This window comes from Lacerta agilis, chromosome 15 (assembly GCF_009819535.1).
Source record: "Lacerta agilis isolate rLacAgi1 chromosome 15, rLacAgi1.pri, whole genome shotgun sequence".
Classification (NCBI taxonomy): domain Eukaryota; kingdom Metazoa; phylum Chordata; class Lepidosauria; order Squamata; family Lacertidae; genus Lacerta; species Lacerta agilis.
The window spans coordinates 19,020,765-19,027,100 of record NC_046326.1 but is presented as its reverse complement, the minus strand read 5'-3'; positions in this window follow the sequence as shown (position 1 = coordinate 19,027,100).

Here is a 6,336-nt window from a genome sequence, read left to right as displayed (position 1 = left end):
TGGAAGGACAGTGCAGGCATTCTCCCAGGTAAGTGGGGTTACAATGGCAGACTAAACTTTCCGAGTCAAAACAGCCTTAGAGCCAGCTTTATCTAGAAACAAGGACTGGATCCAGACATTGTCTTTCTTGACCATTTATTGAACAAACCTGTGCTAATATTTAATAACATTATTTCTGTTCTCACCCTTACGTTTGGGTGTTCCAAGGCTGTTGCCATTTTGGTGTGGGTTTCCATCACATACTGGCCAAATCCTGGCTGTGCAATTACCAGTACTGTTGATGGTTGATGATCAGACTTTTACCGTAAGGGAAGTGACAGGGAAACGTCTTGGAAAGTGCGGGCCGACCCTTGCTTTGACACAACCTCTTCTAATCTCCCCACAAATCGGGATGAATACTCAACCAGCAAGTTGTTCAGAAACATCCTAGGATTCCCACTGTCTTACCACAGAAATTTGGGGTATGGGTTTGCCCAGTAGTACTCTGGCTGGTTATCCAGATAAAAACACTAACAACAACAACACCCTGCAAAGCAATTTACACACACTTTGTGGTAAGAGATTGTGGGATTCAGCCACTATTTTTTTGTGACTTGACTCCTGGACTTGATGAATGCAGTCCCTCGTTTTCTGAAGGCCATTCGTATATTACACGTATCTGACACACATATATATTCTTCTCTGTGCCAGTATGCTTTTATTTTCTCTTTCTTGTTCTCCAAAGGCCTTATATCGGTATTTGATTTTTCAAATCAGAACCCTGTGGGAACTGCGGTTGCTTAGAAAATGCAAGCACCCCTGCTAACAACAGTTCTCATAACCCTCCCTTTTATACCAAAATTCCCAGGGATGCTTTGGAAGCCAGTATTTTTCCAAGTCATATTAGAGTTGTAAGCTTTCAGGGATCCACCTCTACAAAACAAGGAATTATGTGGATGGTGGGGGGGGGGTTCTTATTACCACCAGTTACAAAATATTATGATCATTCCTGTCTCTGCATGTTCTCCGGCTCTCGGCCTGCAATTATTGCCTCATGCCCCCAATGCACTTCAAAGCCCACTGGCTCCTGATCCTGCCTCTCTTTTATCAGCTATTTATTTATCCTTGTTCCAGTTCAAAGTCCAAAACCTTCCAGTCTTGTTTTGTTAACATTTCCCCCCCTCAAAAACAAGCACATTTTTGATAAACAGCCAGCAGGGCTGGGCTGAGTGTTCTCTTTGTGGTGGTACCAAGGGGAATTTATTCTGGCACTGTGAGGATCCCATCACAGTTGCTCATGAGGAGCAGTGAAGGATGAGCAGATCCCCTTCCCCATATTTGTTCCCTACTTAACATGCATGCCAGCCCTCTTTATTACTTGCTATGTTTTGAAAAATAGGGGTCAGATAAATGGCAAGCCCTTATTGGGGAGCACAGAATGAGCCCAAAACACCCCACTTCTTCACATTATTAAAAAACGAAACGAGAAGTGAGTCTGGTATTCTTGATGCCACGAATGAACTATTAAAGGTATAGTAAAACACCAAGTGCCATTTTGTGAAATTAGCAACCGAAAGCCTCTGCCTTGAGAAATGTCCAAACATTTGGCAGACAGGGAAGTAGACATGGGCAAATGCCCTTATACCAATTTGCGCCAGGAATGAGGGATTTTCTGCAAGGGGCTCCCCAAATAAAGGGTCCTTTGAGCAATGGTTTAAAGCAGGCATGTCCAACAGGTAGATCGTGATCTACATCTACCAGTAGATCACTAGACGTCTGTGATAGATCACTGCTAGATCATTGGCTCCCCCCAAAGAAGCTGAACAACTGTTGCTCCCCTAAAAAAGCTCAACATTTTACCTCCACCCTGAAAAAAAACTCAACAACTTTGACCCGAAACACCCCCCCCAAAAAATGGGCTTTCCTCCTTCCTAAAAAAAAGCTAGCTCAACAACTATGACCTGAACCCAAAAAAGGGGGTAGATCACTGCCAGTTTTTAACTCTGTGAGTAGATCGCAGTCTCTTGGAAGTTGGCCACCCCTGGTTTAAAGGAAGGAGAGGTGGTGGCCCCCTGGCAGAGCAACAGAGAGGCAAGGAAGAGACACAGCTGCTTTTGCTTCTCCCTGATTCAATCCCTGGTGTCACCTGGTAAGGCTGGGAATGCCCCATCTGAAACCTTGGAGAGCCACTGCCAGTCAGTGCTGGTGAGGCTGAGCTAGATGCATCATTGGTCTGGCTTGGTAAATGGCAGCTTCCCGCATCTTAAGGGCCATATAGCTCAGCAATGGGGGATTTGCTTGCCCACAGAAGGTCCCGCTATCAAATCCCAGCAACTCCCATTAGGACTGGGGAAACCTCCCGTCCGAAACTGCGGAGAGCTGCTGCCAGCCAGTGTGGGCAATACTGAGCTGGAGGGAGGGACCGATTCTCTGACTCGGCATATATAAGGCAGCTCCCTCCCTTCGTCATTTCTGTGAGAGAGCAGGCGAGTTGCACGCTGTGAGCCGTTTCCAGCTGGCAAGCTGCTGCAGCCCCGAGCCCAGCGCAAACTCATTCTTTCAGTCAACAGCGAGGCTTCGCAACAGCGGGGGGATTAATGCAAGGAGGCAGCTTGCTCGGCTCCCTCCGTGCTTCGCCACCAGCTCATCGCCCCCATAAAGAGGGCGGGGAGGTCGTCACTGGAAAGTCAGCGTTAGCGCTTCAGACAGAGAGAGGTAGCCGGGCAGTGTGACCTGTGGACAGAGAGCAGGGTTGTCTGTTTTTCTCCTGCAGAGTGAGAGAGCTGAAGGCATCGCAGCGCGCTCTCGGATGCGAATCCAGAGGGAAACAAGAGCTCTTCTGAACACAGATTGAGGCAGCAACTGGGAGGCAGCCAAAACCAACGTCAAGGCCTCCGGCTCCCTGGAGAAAGGGTCGCTGCATTCCTGGCGGCTGCCTGGTCACAAGGCGAGCCCGATGGTGACGCAACGCTGTCTGTTTACTGCCAGGAGCGAGCCCAGGAAAGAGCCTGCCCAGAGAGAGCAGACCCTTGCGGTGCCAAGGCGAACTGAGGTCAAGGCTCCTCCTTCTGGAAGCCAGGCGGGGGGTGGGGGTGGGGAGGACCATGCTATGGAGGCAAGGCCTCTCAAGTGCTGTAAAGGTGGATTTGGTGGGAAGTGAAGGGGGATTTCCCCCATTTATTCCAATGGCCTAGTGTGTTTTGAGCATAGGCTGCTTTCCAAAGGGGAAAAGTGTTGGCTGGTTCTCAGGACTGGCTGGAGAACTTCTGCTACATGAGAGGGGGGAGGACAAATTGTGCATTTCACACCTGTAGGGTGGAAGGCAGGGAGACCAACAGTAGGTGGCGCAAGAGCCAATGAAAGTAGAGCCACCCTGAGCTCTTGTAGGTTGAAGGCAGACAGGTTGGTGGGGCAGTGCCCCCTTTCCCCTAATGCAGCAGCCTCCACTGCTCACCCCTTCCATGCAGACTGGCAGGTGGCATTTCAATGTTGACAACATCCTCTGCAGTAACTGAAGGCAGGATGAAGAGCACCTGTCGTACCTCATGGTCCACATAGCTCTGCCTTCCAGTACCACCACCACTTCCTCCCCACCCCACCCAGCATTTGTTGCCTGAGGCAGCTTCCTCCCTCTACCCGATATTAGGGCTGGCCCTTCTAGTTCCCCAACTCCAGATTACTTGTCCCCTAGTGAACCCAATGAGGGGAGGGACAGGATGGGAGTGATTTGACCTCTGCAACAGACATAGTGGCTCTTGGAAAGTGTCAGGCAATGGGGTTAGGGGGGAAGGATTATCCATAGATAACACATTTTTCAGCAGCTGTGAGCTTTTCTCACGTGTTATTTTGCTGCCTTCGTCTTTTCTCCTTTGAGATTAAGAAATCCACAGGGCAAACCTCTGGATCAATGCTTTATCTTGATGAATTAATCTTCTATGCAGTTGGGAGTGTTTCCCCACAAGGGACATTAAAACCTGGACACACACCCTTGGCCTCAGGTCGTATATGCAACCCAGCAAAAGCTCCCCCCCCTTTTTTAAAAAAAATAGTGGTTTGGAGAGGGTGACTCTTTGGTAAGGGTTATCTTGGTACTTTTTTGAGATTGAAAAGCTGTTATCACAAGGAGAGAGAACATTATCCTGCAACCAGAGCAGCAGAGGGTATTTATTTTGCGGGAGGCAACAGCTCTGCTGGAGCGGTATAATGCCTGCACCACAAGCTGGTGCCTGCCATGCTGACTCACAAGCTTAGCGGGCACAATAGATTGTAACTGGTGTGTGAAATGCTGTAGAGACAACCTGGAACCTCCTCAGAATTTGGTGCTGATCCAGAAACCCCACCCTGCTTGTGTTCCAGGGTCTGTCACTTCGATAAGTAATCCAGATGCAGCTGCTTTGTTGTTATGCTTGATAATGTTAGACAGCCCCAAGGGAATGCACAATATTTCACCCATTAGGCTGAATACACCCTGTTGTAAAACACACTTCTGATTCTCTTAGTAAGACCACCTTTGGGCAGCCCGAGTGACCAGGTTTCTCTCAATGAAAAAAAGGTGTAGAAAATTTGGTCATAGATCATTGGTAGAGCATCTGCTTTGAATGCAGAAGGCCCTGGTTCAGTCCCTCCCAACTCTAGCTAGGGTCAGGAGAGAGCCAGTTGTGGTTGGTGCCCATTGAGACCATTAGGGTAGAAACAAAGCTAACAGGCAGCGCAGCCAGAGCCAATGGCAGGTAGAGACATCACTTGATTGGTTGGAAGTAAAAAGGTAGGCAGGTGCAGACTAGCTGAGGTAAGAGCTTGGTAGGGCTGTGCCCTGTTAGCCCTAACAGAGTAGCCTTCACTAGAGGTAACCCTGCCTGAAACCCTTGAGAGCTGCTGCTAGTCAATGTAGACCAGGGGTCGGCAACCTAAGGCCCAAAGGAAACAAGCAGCCCACAGGGGTCGTTTAACCGGCTTCCAAACCGAGCCGCTCACTCAGCGAGTCCCCGTGTGCTGCGCTAAACCGGTGCAGCGCGGCACGGGGACTTGCTTCTGCGGTGACGGAAATCACGGGCATGCACGCAATCAGACCCAAGAGGGATCTCTGCTGGAGTGAACTGGCCCAAGCAAAGTAAACCTTGCCAACCCCTGGTGTAGACAATGCTAAACTAGATGGGTCAGTGTCAGCTTCATATCAGTGGACCTGGGTCACTAGCTGGAAGGAAATACTGGTTCCAGGTCTTAGCTACAAAAGGATTCATTAATGTGATCGCTCAGAAGTCTCTCTCTCTGTGTGTGTGTGTACCCAAGCTTCAATTGAAGCATGCAAAGTCAGCTTTTTACTGCAAGTTCCTGATAGTGACAAATATTAAAACTCGGGCAACAACCAAGTTCTGTACTGGACATCAAAGGTTAGTTGAGCTGCAGGAGAAGAGGAATTCCTAAGAAGCAAAGATCCTCTTATTTTCTCTGGCCAGCATCCCCTAGTTGAGAACTGTGGCAAAAAATAACTGATCTTTATGAGCAGATCTTGCATTGAGGCAGCAGTTTCCTAATCTAATAATAGGCCCTGAGCTTGTTGATGGCATGATTCATGCTGCATTGCATAAACCAGCTGGAAGGGTTGCTCCAGTCTCCAGAACATCAGCTCGAGACATCGTGACTAACAAAACTCCCAGCTGCTCTCTGCCTTTCTGTACATAGCAAGGCACACGCGAGCCTCTTCTTTGCCCTACTGAGCAAATGGGGACGGAGGCCACACATGCACGGTTGCACCAATGTGCAAAAGCTCTTGTGGTAAGGACGATATGCCTTCATGCAGCCTGCTTTGTGTAGCAAGATATTCCTAGCTGTTAAGGAGGGTTTTTTTTGTTTTGTTTTTGCCTTTTGCACAGCTGTTACAAGGCACAGGAGAACACAGCTTTGGGGTATGCGCAGGAGAGATGCCAGTGCTGTTTAGAAGGACCAAAGGGACAATCAGCAAGAACAGTATTTAAATGGGACCAGCACTCTCCTATTCCTTCTCTAAAGTATGTTAAAGGGGGGGGGGGTCACCAGCTGAATCAGACCACACTGTAGATCCCAGGCAGCCTCTGCTGTTTCCAACTAGGGACCAATTCAGCTGTGGAGGGAGAGGCTAGCAGCTCTCCTTAAGTCTGTTTCTGACACAACCCTTTCTCTTCTCTTCACAGCTTTGCCCAGCCACATCTCCTGCCCTTCCTGTGAGGATGATGCGCCATTTTTCCAGATTCACAACCTCTGTGTGTTTTCCCGGCGTTGGGATGGAGATGTTTGTTCAGTCCCACTTCTGGCCACCCTGGTGGCAATGAATCTTCAGCCTGCAGCCCTGCTCCCATGTGAAATATTTAGTTACATTAT